This window comes from Nomascus leucogenys, chromosome 21 (assembly GCF_006542625.1).
Source record: "Nomascus leucogenys isolate Asia chromosome 21, Asia_NLE_v1, whole genome shotgun sequence".
Taxonomy (NCBI): domain Eukaryota; kingdom Metazoa; phylum Chordata; class Mammalia; order Primates; family Hylobatidae; genus Nomascus; species Nomascus leucogenys.
The window spans coordinates 79,813,794-79,833,774 of NC_044401.1; the positions used below are offsets into that span (position 1 = coordinate 79,813,794).

The 19,981-nt window shown below is 41.8% G+C and overlaps 1 protein-coding gene across 7 annotated transcripts in view; it reads left to right on the forward strand.

Moving 5' to 3' along the window:
* Nucleotides 1-19,981, forward strand: part of FHIT (fragile histidine triad diadenosine triphosphatase) — a 1,530,527-nt gene that overhangs the window by 517,312 nt on the left and 993,234 nt on the right. The window lies entirely within an intron of this gene.

Genomic DNA, 19,981 nt, shown 5'->3' on the forward strand with positions numbered 1-19,981 from the left:
TTTCAATCAGAGAGGGACTGGCCAGCACCTACTGGCCCCAGTCGCCTTAGTTTCCTGAGCTCCCTGTGAAAAATCGAATGCACGGTTGATTCTCCCCTTTCTGTGATTTCACATGTATCTGTTGGGAAATAAAAAATAAGTGCAAAACCAAAGTATGTTGTGTAATTTGTGTAATTTCTTCCTGAAGTATGCTTTCTTTTTGAGGCGACCTATTCATTCCTCTCCATGTATTCCCCCACCCCCAGTGAAAGCAACCTTTTATTTCCTGATTACTGATATGTGCCTTTGGGATAAACTAAAGAAGAGAGTAAGACTCACCTGAAATTTGAAGACTATGGAATACTAAAACTTTGCAAATTTCCCACCAAATGTCTCATTATGCATGTACGTAGAAAAACACAACATTTTATAAACATTTTACATAGTATGTGTACTATTCCACCTGCAGCTTTATAACCTAGTTTTTAAAACCAAATATCATCTTCCTATGTTGATAAATACACATCTACATCCTCCACTTAAAAGACTGCATAGTATTCTATTTTATAGGTGTACCACAACTTACTTAGCCTATCCCCTTTTGATGGGCATTTAGATTGTTTCTGTTTTTTTTTATATTATAAAAAACAATAGAATAACCATTCTCATTCATATACATTTATGAATTTGACAAGTTGTTTCCTTCGGATATAATCCTACAAATGAATTTTTTTCATGAAATACAACCATTAAAGATTTTGAGAGAGCTGCTACCCTGCCTTTCAGAGAGATACTAATTTCTGCTTATCCCATCTGTGTATGAGGAGCTCCAATTCCTTAAAATCTCACCAACAGTGGGTAGTATAAAGCTTTCTCAACCAAAAAGGGACAAAAATATTTGTTGTAATTTTTGTTTGAATTTCTTTGATTCATAGTGAGGTTGGATATTATGCCACCATTGGCATTCCTATTTCTTCTTTTGGAAATTATCTGTTCCTATCCTTTGCCCATATTTTGCTTTTTGGATTTTCCTTATTGCTTGCAATGGCTTTCTGTAAATACTTCTTATAGAAGCATCTGGAAAGGATCTTGTCAAAAAAAAATTTGAGAAAAATGCAACATTAAAGTGAGAAAATAATTTGGTGCTGTCTCACTCTAAGTAGCCATTGAACACCTCTCTGTTCCTCAGTTTCCTCCTATATAAAATTAGAAAAGAGTGATCATCCATTTCTCGGATTTCTTCAGTTGTAATAAAGCCAGTAGTTATTAAAGTGAAGCATTTCACCCCTGTTACTTCCACAGTAAACACTCTGATGTCTTCTGTTGTTCTAATCACTCTCAACTTACCTGGTTGGTGAGAAAGGGTCCCACCCTAGGGTTAGAAAGATGACTGAACATCACTGGACCAGTGAGACAGCAGCTTGTTAGTCACATATACTCACAGCCCAGGGAGGAAGGACCCTGAGTGCCACACAGGTCCACATGGGAGTTGCACTTGGGAACAGAGTGAGCAATCAGGGGATGTGGGAAGAAGGCTTTAGTATTAAGAGGGGTGGGATTATCCCTGTTTTTATGGAAGGATGTAGTTGGCTTGTCTGAATAATTCCGCAGGCTGGCAGGAAACTGAAATCCGCTACTCAGGAATGAGAGGAACAAGCAGGAACCATGCCTGGTTCCCATGATAGGGAGGGTTGTTTGGCTGGGGGACTTTATTTGCAGGAGCAGAGTTGGGAGGTGTATTAGTCTGTTTTCACACTGCTGATAAAGATATATCAGAGACTGGGTAATTTATGAAAGAAAGAGGTTTATTGGACTTAGTGTTCCACATGGCTGGGGAGACCTCATGATCATGGCTGAAGGCAAGGAGGAGCAAGTCACATCTCACATGGAGGGCAGCAGGCAAAGAGAGACCTTGTGCAGGGAAACTCCCATCTTAAAAACCATCACATCTTGTGAGACTGATTCATGATCATGAGAACAGCGCAGGAAAGACTTGCTCCCATAATTCAATCACCTCCTACCAGGTTCCTCCCACAACATGTGGGAATTGTGGGAGTTACAATTCAAGATGAGATTTGGGTGGAGGCACAGCCAAACCATGTCAGGAGGGGAACTTGCCATTAGCTCATTTGAGGCCCTCCTGAATTTCTCCATATGTCAAAGCAGCACAAAATACGGGCGCCTTGGTTTTAGACCTTATACTGCAACTATTTCTGAGAGGTGAGTCCTCTCAGAGGACTCAGAATTCAGTGGCCTCTTCTCGGTCCCCATTGCCTTTGACTACGTTCATCCTATCCACTCCTGAAAACTCTTCCTCCATTGCCCTCCATCCCACAGTCCTGTCCATGAAGGCGTGAGTCACATGGTCCCTGAGTGAGACAACATGCCTTTGATCCCATCTCTGTTGTCTACTAGTTGTATGGCTTTGACAAGATACATTACCTCTCAGCCTCGGTTTTAATGAAATAGAGGCAGTGCCCACATCATAAAATGACATAGAAAAAGTTCCCAGTTTAGTGTCAGACTCATACTGGGCACTTTAATCTTAATTCTTTAGTATCTTTCACTTGTTAATGTCACATGCAGACCATCTAAATTTGAGTATTAACTAAGATTTGTTGCTTACCTTCTAGTCTTCTTTCTCTCTTCCTTAACCCTTGGAGATATACCCACATTTACTATGGCTTCAAGTTATGGCTTTAGGCAAATGACTCCCAAGCTGCATTTCCTGCACTGATCACTTTCTGGTTTTCTGGTTCCACATTTCCAATTGTCTCCTAGAGATTTTTCCTGCAGTTTCTTATTCAGCATGTTTAAATTTTCCCCCTTCAAACCAGTACTTTCTCTTGACTGGCTTCCTTATTTGTGTTAGTGGTGGCAATGATCTCTCTGTCATCTTGGCTTAATGCTCTCAAGTCACCATTAGTTCCTTCTCTTTCAGATGCACAATAACTCAGCTGTTAGGGGCTGTTGGTGTCTTCTCTCACAGTAGGGCTTGAATCCACCCTTTCCCTCCATCCCTGACATCAGTGCCTTTGGAGTTGGAGAGTTGTACTAGGCTCCTAGTTGGTACTGTCGGGTACCCACTCAGAAGCCCAGAGTTGGTATGAAGATTACTTTAAGCTGAAGACATTTGGGATTCAACAGATGCAGAAAAAAACCATCTCAGAGCTTCTCTTATTTGACTAATAGCAGAAACTTCTGGGAAATGAGGCTTTCATAAATTCCTTCTTCCGGGTGGCTTTTACTCCTAGGAAGGAGACTCAATATATCATAAATATCCTCTCTGGGGGAGTTTTATGGCCTTGAAGAAGACAGAGAGACCACTCGCACCTGGATGAACAAACATTATTACAAACTTTCTTATCTCCCATTGTCTTTCCTGAAGAAACCTGCTTATTCTTTCCAAAGAGGCCTTTTCTCCCACTCCGTTTTCCCTGCTAAGGTAGTTATACATTTGTTCCTCCATATCTGAGGTTCAATTAACAGTGGATCAAAACTATTTGAAAAAAAGAAAATTGCATCTGTGCTGAACACGTACAGACTTTTTTCTTGTCATTATTGCTTAAACAATACAATGTAATAACTACGTAGCACTTAGATTGTATTAGGTGTTATAAGTAATCTAGATATGATTTTTGTTGTTGTTGTTTTGAGATGGAGTTCACTCTGTTGCCCAGGCTAGAGTGCAGTGACTCAATCTAGGCTCACTGCAACCTCCGCCTCTCGGGTTCAAGTGTTTCTCCTGCCTCAGCCTCCCAAGTAGCTAGGATTACAGGCATGTGCCACCACACCCGGCTAATTTTTGTGTTTTTAGTAGAGATGCACTTTCACTGTGTTGGCCAGGCTGGTCTCGAACTCCTGACCTCAAGTGATCCGCCCACCTTGGCCTCCCAAAGTGCTGGGATTACAGGTGTGGGCCACCGTGCCTGGCCTAGATATGATTTAAATTATACAGGAGGATGGGTACAGGTTATATTTGCTATTTTATATAAGGAATGTGAACCTGGATTCTGGTATCTGATGGAGGGCGAGAGAGAGTCCTGGAACCAATTCCCCATGGATACCCAGGCAAGACTGTATAAGCCTCTAACTTTAACCATTTATTGAGTTACTTCTTTTGTAAGCTTCCATATGCACATAAATAAACTTTTCTCCTGTTAATCTGTAGTTTGTCAGTTTAATTCGCAGGTCCCCAAATAGCTAACATAAGAAGATAAAGGAAAAGTTTTTTTGTCCCCAACAGAATTACCTTGTCTGCAAACTTCCTTCTTATCTTTCCAGTTCATCCTATTTCCCACTCTCTAATAAGACTTTCAGAGTTTCAGCTCTGATCACGTTTTCTCTGTTCCAAAGCTTCAAATGGCTCCTTGGTACTCAAGTTCCTCAGCATGGCACTCAAGGCCCCCGGCAGTCTAGTCACAGCTTACTTCCTAGCATCAGCATCCCTAGCATTCCTATAATAGATTATATCAACTTGATTTGTTTTTAATCCCCAGGACATACATTACCCTGAGATGCCCTTGCACATTGTTTTCTGTTTCTGTTTTTACTCTACCTGGGATACCCACCTTTCCATTCTCAGTGTTTTGAAATCTTAGATTCATCATTCAAATCCCGGCATTGCTGATTATATAACCTTGAAAAATCACTTACCTCTCTGAACCTTGGGTTCCACATTTGTTAATGGGGATAATATTATCAAGTTACAGGGTTGTTGTGGAAAACAACTAACACAGGACTTGTGTCATGAACACGCATTGAATTGTCGTTGATTCTGTTGCTCCTGTCACCCCAGCTAAATGTCATCCTTGCCTTCTCTAAATACCTGCTTTGTTGCTTATAACAGATTTATTTAATTTTTCATTTTCTTTCATATTGCCCTGTGCTGTGTTATACTTCAACATGTTCTATCTTCACTAACTACACTGAAAGTGCCTTGGAATTGGGTATCAAGTATTGTATTTTTTTATTCATTCAGCAAAAATTTATCGGGCATTTTGTGTCTCATGGTGTGCTAGGGGCTGGGGATACAAACATGATAAAGACTTAGCCTCTGCCTTCAGAAAGCTTGCACACTATCTCATTATGACTGAATGCTCCCTAGACTACTGTTGAGACAAGCTCAGTGAGATCCCTGAGAAGGGATACCTGACTCGGCTCAGAATTCAAGATGGCATCCTGAGAAAGTAATGTCTAAACAGATCCGAGGAACGGCAGGAATTAGACAATTCCAGGCAGAGAGGAGCAGTGCTGCTAGATGAGGGAGGAAAGGCATTCAGTGCAGAGAGAATGCTCACATCACATACACAGAGGGGAAGCAGAGCATGTTTTTTTTTTTTGTTTTTTGTTTTTTTGTTTTTTTTTTGTGAATTGCAAGAACCCAAGAACTGTGATCTTAGTTTTAAAGAAGAATTCGCAGGACATAAAACCAGTAAGGTAAGCTAAAGCTGAATCATGAAGGGTTTTTCAGTTCTTTCTACTGTTTTTTTTTTTTTTTTTTTTTTGAGACGGAGTCTCGCTCTGTCGCCCAGGCTGGAGTGCAGTAGCACGATCTCGGCTCACTGCAGGCTCCGCCCCCCAGGGTTCACGCCGTTCTCCTGCCTCAGCCTCCCTTGTAGCTGGGACTACAGGCGCCCGCCACCTCGCCCGGCTAATTTTTTGTATTTTTAGTAGAGATGGGGTTTCACCATGTTAGCCAGGATGGTCTCGATCTCCTGACCTCGTGATCCACCCGCCTCGGCCTCCCAAAGTGCTGGGATTACAGGCGTGAGCCACCACGCCCAGCCAAGTTCTTTCTACTGTTAATCATGCCTGGTTACAGTGCCTATATCTGGTAGGTTCAATAAGTGCATGTCTAGTGAAGGTACATGGTTCAGTCTTGGAGCATTACAGTCAAGGAAACTCCATTTGGCAAGAGAATGAAGTTTCAAAATAGCTGAACTCTTTTACTTGTATTTCTTATATACTAAAACGGAGAGCCATATATCTAATTCAGGCCACATTTATTAACAAACAAACATACAAACAACCCTCAGCCCCTACCCAGTGGCGTATCTTCACACTGATGTCTCTTTCTTATACCCTGCCAGTGAAACAGAAACAGAAAACATTTTCTCTCCTCCACCAGCTGACACCCTCTGGCCCCTCCTTGTGCTTTCCTCACATTCCCTCTGTACCCTTGCTCCATCCCTCCCCTCTTACTCTCTCTTCCTTTCTCCATTGCCACAAAAGTCCAGTGTGACCGATTGGCAGACACTGAGCTTTTCTCAGGTAACTGTAGGTTAATAATGATCGTCTGAACACATGTAAGGAATGAATGAAGCATTGTGTGGCAGAACCAAAGGCCGCTGCTGTCACTCCTGAAGCCCTGTGTGTGGTAATTGGGTCTACCTCAGAAACTCATCCTTTCATTTTCAAAATAAATGTGTTCTTCCAGTGTTGTGTTTCCCACCCCACCTCCTTCCATTATCTCTCCCAAATCTTGAATCATAAACTTCTGCAAAGCCATGTGAATAATTTAGATGCTTTTATTACTCATTGCTTAACTCCCTTTGGGGGAAATGAAGAGAAACATTTGTCTTTTGCTGCTTACTGTCCTGTGGACTGAGATCATGTCAGCTTCAAGCGATAACAAAGATTGATGACCACAGGAGCTGTCACGGCGGAACAGTTGATTGACCCAGAGTTTTGATTAACCAAAATATTGTTTTAAAAAATCAGGTGCAGTGCTAATGACACTAGAGTAGAAATTCAACATTTTACCCACTTTGACTGAAAACTTGCTTGTTATCATCTTTCTTGTCAATGCTGAGCGGTGAGCATTTTCTTCCCTGCCTATTTAATGGGTTTCCTGTGGAGTCTTATGCAGAATTTGTCAATTCAAGTATAGAGCTATGATCACTCAGAGTACCTGGTGGTGCCTTGCTGCTGGGGATGAGGGAGTACAGATGCGTTCAGATCCTTTTTAGTTTGGTCTTTCTAAATGTTTTTACTCAGCTTCACAGAATCAGGAATTACAGTTAGTACCACTCTTGGGCCATTGGATGACTCTGGTACGTTGGGCTGGCACCAGAGTAACTATTGTTAGAATATGTCAATGTGACTACATCACCTCTATCACCATACCATCCAAGTCCAAATTACCATCCCCTCCTAGACACCTGTGACCTAGGAGGTCTAGACTACTTGGTCTACCTGGATCTACCTGGATCTACTCTGTGTCTCCCCAAAATGCCAACTCTAATCTATATTTTTCAAAGCGTAAATCTGATCACACCAACTACCACCATTATACCCTGCTTAAACATCTTTAAATAGCTTTATGTTGCTGGAAATCTTCGAAGTGCTCCACAAGGCCTTGCATGGTCCCTACCAACTCTCCATCTTCATCACTCTATTCCTTGTATTCTCTACGCCAATCTCACTGGCCTTTATTCAGTCCTTATGTTTACTGCTCAGCCTCACTGCAAGCCCTTTGAGTGTTTGATTCCCGCTACCTATAATGCTTTTCCCTGGCTTTAAATGTCAGCTCAAGTACTGTTTCTTCTGAGACAAATTATCTGCCACCCTATATCTAGACTAACTCTTTGTAATAGATCCTCCTAGTACCAAAATACTTCTTATACACATTTCAGAGCGTCAGTTTTATATTTGTGAGATCTTTTGATTAGCAGCTTCCTTTTCTCTGGACTTGCTTTTTCCCCCCTTTTTGTGGAGAATGGGGTCTCGCTATATTGCACAGGCAGGTCCCAAACTCCTGGGCTCATGCTGTCCTCCTGCCTCTGCCTCCCTAAAAGCTGGGATTACAGGTGTGAGCCACTGCGCCCAGCCCCTCTGGACTTCTAAGGACAGGGACTATGGTCGTTTTGACTCACCTTGATATCCCCATCACTCAGCACAATGCTTGGTGCTTAAAAGATACTTAATAAATATGGATTACATGATTGGCCGAATAAATAAATTCAATACAAGTTTAATCAGAAGATGGGCCTTACGTTGTCATTGAGGGATTTATCTAGTTAAGAATTCCAGATGAATCTCTATCAGAACAGCCAACAGAGAAAATGTATTCAGATGCAGGAAGGCTAGAAGGCAGCCTGTAGCAGCAACTGCACCCATTTCACTCTGTATTGGATCAGGCTAGTCTTCATTAACAACTGTTCAAAATGCAGGACAACGTTGATGGTAATGGTTTTGGTTAGATGTGGGAACAATCTCTCTGGGACTGCAGGAAGGTTGTTCTACCGTTACAGGGCTCACAACTATAAAGTGTAAATTATTCTCTCCTGTTTCTCTGTTTTTGACGGACTTGTCATGGATCCCCTATTAGAACAAAGTTGTGGACACTTATTAGCAAGTTGTGTACAAATGAGCTTTCGTTGTTTTCACTGATCCATCCCAATTAGTTCCTCTGCTTGTCTGCATGCTATCTGCCTAAGGAAACGTGAAGTATCTTATTTGCAAGGAGAGGTGGAATTCTTGTGCATATAGGTTTTTTCTTTTCTTTTCTTTCTTTCTTTCTTTTTTTTTTTTACATTACTTCCAATTTGCAAAGGAGAGAAGTAAACAGTTTGCACAGGGAAAACGCATGTTTTTTGGTCAGTAGCCTGCTGTGGACGGCAAGAGAGAGGAGTTTACTAGGCACTGAAATAGTAGCTTTTGCGGTCCCAGGTCAGAGCATCGCTCTGTGCCTCTAGGCAGATTTGGTTTAAGGCCAAAACAAATAGCCCCCCTTCCTTGGGTTCTGACCCCTGGGGGCAGAAAAGGGAACTAAGCTAGTCCAGCTGCCACTGCAGGGGAAGTCATTGTTCTCTCCAACCTTCTGGGAGCTCCAAATAATTAACTGTGCAAAGAGCAAGTTGGAATCAGAATTCTCCTCCAGGGTTTTCTGTGTCCAGCCAAACAAAGCGAGCTGAGCTGAGAGACAAATAAACCCTGTGAAAGAGAACCAGTGCTGAGTCTCCTTTCTCCTTCCTTGCTTCAATTCTGGTCCCCTGGACCTGTGTCCTCAGCTACCTCGTCTCTCTTAATTCCTCCAGTCCCCTCATCGTGTGTAGCCAGAGGGAGTTTTTTCTTCATGAGAAGAGCCAGCAGGCCACTCTCCAGTGGAAGGTTGGTGCTTTGGGACTTAGAAGGCTTGGCATGTGGACAGAAATCTCCCTTCCTCTCAGAATTTCTGATGTTTTCAAAGAGAAACCAGAAATCTGGACTTTGGTGTGAAGTCATCCAACTTTAAAATGTTTGTTCTATGTTTTCTGTTTATACACGAGGTGCAGGCCAAAGAAAACACATTTTTCCTACCTCTGAACTAGACCATAAGCTTCCTGAAGGTGCAGCTCGTGTTGCTCTCGTTTGCTCTGGTATTACCGAGGACCTAGCACAGTACCTGCTGCATAACAGCAGTTCAACATCTATTGACCTGCAGCCCTAGGAGACTCACTATGCTGTCATTCCCTTGATACTAATGACAATAAAGTACAACAATAATTAGATCAATTACTTTTTACTGAGCACATGTTAAGTGCTTTATATATAATTCGATCTGCATTATGACCTTAGAAGCTGTGTATTCTCATTTTGCAAACAGAGAAAGCAGCTCAGAGCCTAAAAATGTGACCTCAGCCAGTTGCCCAGCTGCAGTGTAGATTCTGATTCAAGCAGCACTGTGTCCAAAGCCGGGGTTTGCAATCCTAGTGCCACAGTGCCTCACACTCTGTTCTGCCGATTCCCGCCAGAGGGAGCAAGGGTGAGCTCTCCCAGTGTTAGCTCTTCCAAAAGGAAGAACCAAGCCTGGGTGTTGTCAACTTGCCTTCAGGGCAGACCTTTGAAAGGATGAATATGGTCAGTAGATATTATTTTCCTTCTGCACAGCATTGAAAAACGTTCCTACTTTTCACTCTCCATCTCTTTTTGAAGAACTACTCTGCAGGGGACTTCGATAAGTTGTGATTGTCATGGTATACTGTTATTTGATATCCTTTAAGTGCTACAGAACAGTCCATATTTAGGCATCTTGTGAGGACTCAGGGGCAGTCTGAGCTGAGGTTCACAGAGTCATTGTTTGGTGTCCTTAACTAAAAGCAAAAGTGGTCACTCATTACCAACTTAGGATACAATCAAACGCATGGATTCCTAAAAGCAGAATGCTGGTTGTAGCCTGTTGGTCATGAAATACATTTTTTCTTGTGGTGCAAATACTTTATTACAGGTAGTGAAGCGTTAGAACATTATTCCATGAGAGACACAAAAGCCTAATTTTACAAAGTGGGGTAGCTCTCTGCAAGCTACCATTTGATGGGCTTATATTTGTTAATGGCCTCAGATATTGGGAGAGACTTTTAATCAGGAGAAATGGACAGTAGGAATGAAGAATATAGACCTTCAGAAAAACTGAACATGCTCTTCCCCTGCTTTCTATGTGGGCAATGTCTCAATGTCTCTTTTGATTTTTCCAGGCTATCATTCTGGTGTGAAGCCCATTTACTCTTTCACTAAACTTTTCTCTGATAGTGGAAGGTTTTGCAAGCTGGACTATTGGAAGTGGAAAGTAGCTTTTTAAGGAAATTCATTGTAATTAGCATCATAATTTCACTTACTGAGGCATCATTTGAGAATTTTGCACTCATTCCCTCATTTGGTCCTTTCTAAGACCTTGTGACACTCCCCTACTTCCCCCCTATTTTACAGATGAGGAAATAAGCTCAGAGTGACCCAAATCAAATAGCTAATAAGTAGCAATGTCTGACTATTGTTTCAATTACTGTTCGTGCTTCAGAATATCCTGGGAAACTTCTAAACATTAAGTAAAACTTCCTGAGTTTCAAGCTTCTGACCTGCTGTCTCAATTGGGGGGGAGTCTGGGAATCTATTTTTCAAAAGTCCCCCAGGTCACTGTGATGTACAGTCAGACTTGGAAAACATTGCCATATATTATACCATACATTATACCACATCCTTTGAAATAAATCGAAGTACAGATTCAGTTTGGAGATTTCAATGGTTGCTTTTTCTGGTCCAACACAGCCATCGCCGCTTCTGCCTGAGGGCTACAGAAAGTGCTTTTCAAAGGAGGTACATTTTGCTAGATCCTAATGAATGGATAAGAAGGAGAAAGAGAAAGGGCATTTCAGGCAAAGTGACCACAGGCAAAAGTCATAGAGTCGAAACTGGACTTGAAGTGCCTGGGGGAATATTACAAAGTCAATATGCCTGGGCAGATAGTGACAGATGTAAAGTGTGTATCATCAGCTGAGTCTGAGTGGAGTCTGTCTTGGGATGTCCCAGCAGAATTGGCTTCAGCTGTGGAGCACAAACCACCTTTCTCATTGGTCAGTTTTCTTGACAGCCTGCTTCAGGGCATCCTTACCTGCATGCTTCTGCCGGACCACTTGCTGAAGATGATCAGGCAACGTGCTGACAGCTCAGATAGGGTTCCTGTCTACAAACTCCTTAAACTCAATTGCAATAGGGTCAGATCCACTGTCAAAAATGATAGTGGATGAGAAATAAGTTGGCACAACACAGTAGGTGCTAAAACAGAGGTTTGAGGTGAAATTAGGAACTCTTTAGCTATTTTGAGTAGCTGGCTAGAAATCAGAAGGTTTTCCTCCCACCCCAGGATGCTCTTGCAAAAACGTGCGGATTCTTGAAGGGAGGAGGTTTGTTCATTCTCTGTTAAAAAGTATGTGGCTTTGATAGTTTAGACCCAGCAACTTGTCTTTTCCCATTAATTCTAGGCTACCAAAATATATATGTACCTGGACTTTTTTTCTGGTTTAATATTGATTAGAGGAGTAGAGTGAATGCTTCTGTGATGGTAAGATGGGAAGGCCACGGAGCCAGGAACCATTTGCCTCAAAACAAAAAACAAAACAAAACAAAAACCCACTTAGAATGTTACTCCCAGGAGTTGGTTCATGGTGACTACACTCATCAACATAACCCCAAGTGGCCCAAATGGCCATTTTAAGCACTGCTTCTATTCAATTTCCAGGGTACCTGAGTTTGAATTGCCTTTAGTCTCATTGCCTTTGTCCTCATTGCCTTTGTCCTCATTTCCTTAGAAGGTACTTTGCTGGTTAAAGACTGGTTTAAGAGAACAACCCTGGTGGAGGGAGGAATGGGAAATTTCAACAGGGGAAAATAAAAGATGTTCTAGAGATGGATGATGGTAATGGTTGCAAAATAATGTGAATGTACCTAATGCCACTGAACTGTAGACTTAAAGATGACTGAAATGGCACATTTTATATTACATGTATTTTACTACAATAAAAAAGGTCATAATAAAATGGAGAGCAGCAATATCCATATAACGATGCCAACACCTGTTGGTCTGACGATTTTTGCTTTGTGGGAGGCGTTGTGTTTGGCACTTTACATAAATTATTTAACCCTTTTAACAAATCTGTGAGGTAGGTACAATGATTATCTCCTTTTCATAGAGAACGATTTGAGGATTGAAGGGGTTAATGAATTGCCAAGGGTCACCTAACAAGCAAATGGCAGAATCTAGATTTAAAACCAGGCAGTTTCATTCCAGAGCTCTCTCTTTTGGCTTATGCTCTTAGGCTAAACCACCTCATAAGACTGTTCTTTGAGTCTGAGACTCCCTGCACCCAGCAATAAACAACTGCAGCAAACATCTAAAATGAGTCAAAATTACCAAAAATTCACCTTATCAAATGTCAGCAACTTTGATCCATGTAGTATTCTTTTAACAGCAAAGAGATATGCTCTGATTCTTGCCTGTCTTTACAGTTCCCCTCTCTAACAGATAGGAGGATATTCTATTATTTATTGGAAAGATGGTTACCTGAACATTTCTCTTTTCTTTGATGTGAAGTTGTAAAATGCCACTTTCCACTTAAACTTGTGAGCTTCTCAGGAGCAGGAACAGTATCTTTCTACATGGCAGATAATAGGTGCTCAGTAAAATTTTTGTCTTAATGAATTCCCAGTGATAATGAGGGTATCTATGTAAGTTTTCCTAATAATTAGGGGGCACTATCTGGGTGTATGGCTCATTAATTTAGATCCTGGAATGTACATTCTGGAGGGTAAATTAGAGATTCTCAACTGGGAATAATTTTGGCTCTTGGGAGACATGTGGCAATGTCTGGAGACTTTTTGGTTGTTATAATTGAGGGAGTATGTGTGCTATCTTGTAGGTAGAGGCCAGGGATGAACATCCTACAAGACACAGGACAGCCTCCACAATAAAGAATCATTCCACCTCAAATGTCAATGGTATTGATGAAACAGGAGAGTTCTCTGGCCCCACTCATGGGGCATGCAACAGGGGTGCGGCTCTCTGTTCACCGTGAACTCAAACCCCTTGTGGGAGAGGGAGCACACAGATGGGCAGGTGCAGGAGCAGGAGTGAGTGCTTTGGGCTCCAGTCCCATGGTAGCGTCTAGGGGTGGGTGCCTGTGGCCCCAGTGTTACAATGCTCTTTTAGCTCTGCCATCCACAGATAGCTTAAGTGTTAACCAGCTTAGTGCTCCGTCTGCCTTTCTACAAGGGCAGAGGGCCAGTGTGACAGCTTTCTGTATCCCAAGCTCTTGTCCAGCATCCTAGAAGAATTGGGTCATACACAGGCTTGAAGGATGCGTGCAGGTGTTTTACTGAGTGGTGGAGGTGGCTCTCAATGGGATGGATGGGGAGCTGGCTGGGGGATGGAATGGGAAGATGATCTTCCCCTGGAGTTTTGGCTGTTCAGGGGCCAAACCCTTCTCCGACTGTCCCCAGCTGAGTTCCTCTCAGTGTAAAGACATTCCTTCTCTTCTCTCTTTCTCTGTTGCGCCATTCGTCTGCTTTTCTCCTCTTCTCCTTGTCTGCTCCTGGAGCCTGGGGTTCAGGATTTATATGGGTACAGGATAAGGGAGTGTGGCATGCCAAAAGGCAACCGTTTGGGTACAAAAGCAGAAATGCCTGTTCCCACTTAGGGCTGCAGGTCTCCAGGCTTGAGGTTGGGGCCTTTGCCGGGGAACCGCCCTCTTCTACCCAGTACTTCCTTGTCTTCTGTCTGTATCACTGGGGAGAGAAATTCTGCTTTAGAGGTCTTATTCTCTCTTTCATTCATTTCACGTGTGTTTATTATCTGCCTCCACTTGGTCAGATGAGCAAGACTGCTTGTGCTTGTCCGTGACCACACAGCTAGGTGGTACAGATCAAGAACTTGAACCAATGTCTCAGGGATAGCCCTTCTTCAAATGCATCAAGGTGGCCTCTGACAGCCTATTACTGATTCAAATGCCATCCTTGTGGTCACGGTAAAGCAGGTCCTTCTGAGACAGATAGGACTCTGAACCTGTGCCTGGTACCTGGAGCTGATGGAAAGGGCAGTGATCTACGACGGCTTGTTTAGGCTGCACAAAGTCCCTCGGCTTGGACTTCCTGAGCTCTTGCTCATTCTGCTGAGGCAGGCACCATTTCGGGGCCTCGTGTGTATGCTACATTCCATTGCTGGGCCAGTTACTCTTCACTGGACTGTAACACTGTCTCATCCACCTTGTTTTCACAGGGCCCTATAAGCCATATTATGGACTTTGTTGAAAGAATTATCATGTTCACACAGCTCTGTGTTTGCAGTAGGCTTAGGACTCTTTTCAGATTTGAGCACTGGCGGTCTTCACGCGATCTGCTTTTCAACACACATCACATGTTCTCCTCCTCCCTTTCCTCTCCCAGTCTGATTCCTTGCTGCCTTCTGATTGTGGTCTGCCTCAGTATGCAGAGTCCCACAGCTGAGCTTAACAGGTACTCTACAATTCTCAAGGTGCTAGAGTTGATGGATTTTAATCAGGTGAGTGCTGTTTAATGCAAATGCTCCTTTAGCCGAGGTTCACAAAATGGGCTGCTCAATATTATGGTCACAAATATTAGTTCAATGCTCATGACTTATGTAAATGGCTTTGCTTTGGGGTTAGGTTAGGGGAAAATCAATAAAAACCAGCTGGAAATGGAGAAAGCAACTGTGTCCTTACATTCCATCGTGATGTAACCCCGCTCCCACCCCACAATACCTCATACTTACCCTTTTTGGTTTTTTGCCAGCTCGCTTTTCTCCCCCACATTTAAGGCTTCATAGAGATAGGAAAAGCCACCCTGGTCCCTCCTCTATTAAATGGGAAATGCATATGAACAAATAGAAAAATTGCACCGTATAATACAGCTGAAATACAATCTTATCATCCTTCCACTCTGAGCATTTCTCAGGATGGTTTATGTCCCAGCAGTTAATGGCTTGCTATTGTTGGTGTACCAACACAATGCTATTAGCAACACAGAATTCTCAGGCTTTCTGTTTAGACTGTCTTCATGTAGGCTAGCCAGAATTTAGATATTTGTAAACGGAATTTGAACAGTGGCCTTTCTTCACAATATAAAATTCAGATAAGTGTAACTGGTCATGGCCCAACTCTTGTTTATTAATTAAGGCTTTATAATATGGCACCAGTTTTGGAAGCTGCAGCTTATGCAAAGAAGAATACTAATTACATTCTGCATTTTCTGTAATAATGGGGCAGTGTTTTGGACAATGCAGTTTATCCAGACAATGCATCCGGCTCATAATGTAGTTTATTAACAAGGAGGCTCTGAATGTTTCATGGGAGACTGATACAGCTGTGAAAGGGTGGCATAAATAATATTTCTGGCCAGGCTGGGGGCAGTGGCAATATGTTGCATGCTGTTAACCTCAAGAGGTCTCCAAATAGCTTTTATGTATGCCTGCTATATATTTGTTGACCATTGCTTGATACAAAGGAAGCTAAGTGATCTGGGTAAATCTATTTGGTAATTTTCTTTTCCCATTCTCTTGGCACTTGCTGAGGCTTTAAAAACAATAGGCCTGGGCCGGGCGCGGTGGCTCATGCTTGTAATCCCAGCACTTTGGGAGGCCGAGGCGGGCGGATCACGAGGTCAGGAGATCGAGACCATGGTGAAACCCCGTCTCTACTAAAAATATAAAAAATTAGCCAGGCGTGGTGGCAGGCGCCTGTAGTCCCAGCTACTCAGAGAGGCTGAGGCAAGAGAATGGCGTGAACCCGGGAGGCAGAGCTTGCAGTGAGCCGAGAGTGCGCCACTGCACTCCAGCCTGGGCGACAGAGCGAGACTCCGCCTCAAAAAAAAAAAAAAAAAAAAAAATTAAAATGATAGGCCTTTGCATTTGTATGCATTGTTTTTCCTTAGGCTCCTCTAAGAATGGTCACTTTACTATTGTTATCATCATGGATTTCTTATAATGGTCATTTGTGAGAATCAGAATAGGCTACCATTTTTTTTCTATAAGATATTTTTCTTATTGAAATAATTCACATACCACAATGTTTATCCGTTTATAATGTGAAACTTGGTGGTTTTAGTATAAATACAAAGTTGAGTAGCCATTACCACTATCTAATTCCAGAACATTTTCATCACTCTGAAAAGAAAGCCCTAGCCATTAGCAGTCACTGTGCTTCCTCTCCTCCTATGTCCCGGTGACTGCCAATCTACTTGCTGTCTCTGTGAATTTACCTATTCCGGACATTTCACATAAATGGAATCATATGATGTGTGGTCTTCTGTGACTAGCTTTTCTTACATAGCGTAATGTTTTCAAGGCTCATCCACGTTGTGAGATGTAACAGAACTTCATTTCTTTTTATTGCCAAATAATGCCCATTGTGTGGATATGCCACGTTTTGTTTATCCATTCATTAGTAAATGGAAATTTAAGGTTTTTCCCCACATTTTGGCTGTTAAGAATAATGTGGTTATGGACTTTTGTATTTGTGTGTGTGTGCGTACTTGTATATTTATTTCCTCAGAGGTATATACCAAGGAGTAGACTTGCTGGGTCATATGGTAACTCTATGTTTAACTTTTTAAGGAACTGCCAGATGCTTTTTGAAGCACCATTTTATAATCTCACTTGCCAATATGAGACTTCACATTTCTCCACAGCCTAGAAAACACTTGTTATTGTCTATCTTTTTGATCATAGCCATTCTAGTGAGTGTGAAGTGGTATCATTGTATAGCTGATTTGCATTTCCTTCTTGACTAATGACGTTCAATATCTTTTCATGTGATTATAGGCCATTCATATTTCTTCTTTGTGAGCTACCATGTTAATCTCCATTTTATAAATGAGGAAACAATGGCACTGAGAGGAAACAAGACTTATTAGGGTACCTGCATGAGGTAATAGCCCATCAGTATTGGAATTTAAGTTCTCTCACTTAGCTATGCAAAATCATAGACATTCAGTACCTAGTAATAAAATAAGCTGTAAGTGATTTGCATTTAGTCTTAACTTTTTTATTTGCAAATGACAGAAACCTAGCTCTAACTTTGGCTTAATGAAAGTAAGAAGACTTTGGCTTGCCTATCTATAAAGTTAAGAGCTTTTTGCCTCCAGGATGACTGGATGCAGCTTCTCAAAGATGGCATCGGAAATATGTCTCTATCATCTCTTAGTTCTCTTTCCATTGGGTTGGTCTCATGCATAGGCATGGTCTCACTTTGTAGTGGTTAGATGGCCACTAGAAGCTCAAAGTTTTTGTCTTACCAGCTCAGAATGCCAGCAAGATTTTTTTTTTTAATTCTTCCCTTTTGCAATAGTTCCTTCAGTAGTTCTCAGATCTTAGCAAAGAGTAGTATTGGACTGACTTGAATTGTGATTGACTCCCTGAATCATTCATCTGTGAAATACATTGATTGGTCATTTGCTCATTCTCAGTGGGGAGTGAAGTTAGCTCCATCTACACCATCTGGAGTGAGAAATGGAGAAGGGGATTCCCCAGAGGAAAGTGAGGCGGATGGTACCAGCACAATGAGGAATGCATGCTAGCGCAAGTGAAACTCATAGATGTCCACTGTGCTGTGTAGTTTTTTCCTTAGGCCTTGATCATTTATCATTTACTGGTTTCTTGTCTGTAAATTTAGAAAAGATACAGGCTCTCTGAAAAGTAATTTTTGGTCTCTTACAAGTGAAGGATTAATCAACCAATCCACATTATTTTCTCCAGTACTGAGAGATCATTTGTTTTAATAAATGCAAATAAGGTTTCTTATAGTTAAAGGTAATTGGCTTTTCATTGTAATTCTTGATGCTGGTCATTTTGTGTCTGAGTTGTTCCTAATTGCTTTGGTTCGGAGTCTGAGAAATGAAACAGTCCCTTGACTATAACTGTAACTACAATTATAACAATTGATTTGTTTAAATCAGCAATCCCTGCAAAATCATTTACAGTTTGTATATTTCAGTATGTTTTACAAGGTGCAACAAAAGCAGCCTCATCACATAGCAAATCTTTCTTACAGGATTAAAAGTTGATGGGTAAGGTAAGTCTGGCATAGTCATTAAAGTGGAACATTGTTTCTTCTTGACTGGTCAACTTTAGAGAGAACTTTTCCCATTCGAAGTTACGTATCCTCTAAAATATACAGAGATTGAGGCCAGGTGGGATGGCTCACACCTGTAATCCCAGCACTTTGGGAGGCCAAGGTGAGTGGATTGCTTGAGGTCAGAAGTTTGAGACCTTGGTAACATGGCGAGATGCCAGTGGTGCCATACCTGTGGTCTCAGCTTCTTGGGGGCTGAGGTGGGAGGATCTCCTGAGCCTGAGAGGCAGAGGTTGCAGTAAGCTATGTTGGTGCCACTGCACTCCAGCCTGCACTCCTGCACAGAGCGAGACCCTGTCTCAAAACAATAAATAAATTAAAATAAAATATAGAGAGACTGAGATGCAGCAGCAGTTGTATGTTGTTCTCTGGCTTTTGAATAATAAATTGTATGTGTACTTTCATATGATAGAATCTTCAGCTCTCATGCCAACTCTATTTCTTAATAGAAATAAACAAGATGGACACGATACATCTAGGATACCGTGTTAAAATGGTTTCTAAGGTTGCATTCAGCCTTAGAAGAAAAGAATGTTGTGACCACTTAATGATGTCTGTCACAGACACAGGAGAGTGAAACAATGGCGCTTGCATTGTATATTTTCCATCCCTGCTTACATCTTGAAAGGAAGTCCCAATGCTGAAAGTTTGCAGGATTGGGACAGTTGCTTTGATACTTCAGACCAACAGACGGATTCTTCTTTCATTATTCAGATAAAGTGTTTTGTGTTGCCTGTCCAGCTAAGTGTTTTAATCCTCAAGATTAACTTAACTACGGAGACTTGACTTAGACTTAATATTTTGATCCAGAAATGCATCAAGTATAGAATAAAAACTTCTATCCTAGCAAGACTAGGAATATAAAATATTTTCTCAAAGTATACATGTACTGCCTGCTGGGTGTGCAACATTCTGCTAAGGGAATGTGAATGTGGCAGGAGACCTAGGGTCCTCGGCATTAGAAATTTATAGTCCAGGTGTAATTAGAGAAAGAGATAAAGGGCTCACCAATGGACCACAGAGCATACACACTAAAGACTAAAAGAGTAAAACAGTTTGGTAATGAGGAATGAAGGATAGAGTGATCTAGGGAAAATTGTAAGGAGAAATAGTTTATTCGGCAACGTCTGAAACGAAGTGATGGGCATGGGTTGATGGAAAGCATGGTTGGTTGAGGTGGGTGTCGTGGTGAAAAAGACTAAAAGCTACTGACCAAGGAATGACATAACCCAGAGGTCTCGATCCGTCAGCTCACTGGCCTAAAAACAAAACAAAACAAAACAAAAACCACACAAATAAAAAGCCAGATGTGTGCTACACAGGAATATAGAAATAAAATATATTGGAACGATAAAAGATTTCAAGCAAAAATTAGAAAATACTAGAAAATCTGGAAGTTTCACATAAAGTGCAGGCTTTCTTACTTTTCTATAATAACTGAAAGATCTGACAACATTCTGCCTGAATTCCTAGTTGGCAAGAAATGGCTGAGAGGGAGTAGCGATTGCCATGATATGTGAGTGGTTTGTCGCAGTCTTCACCTCTCCCTGCAGTCTCCCAACACTGAAGTCAAAGGGGAATCGCTCTCTAGCATCATGCTTGCACTG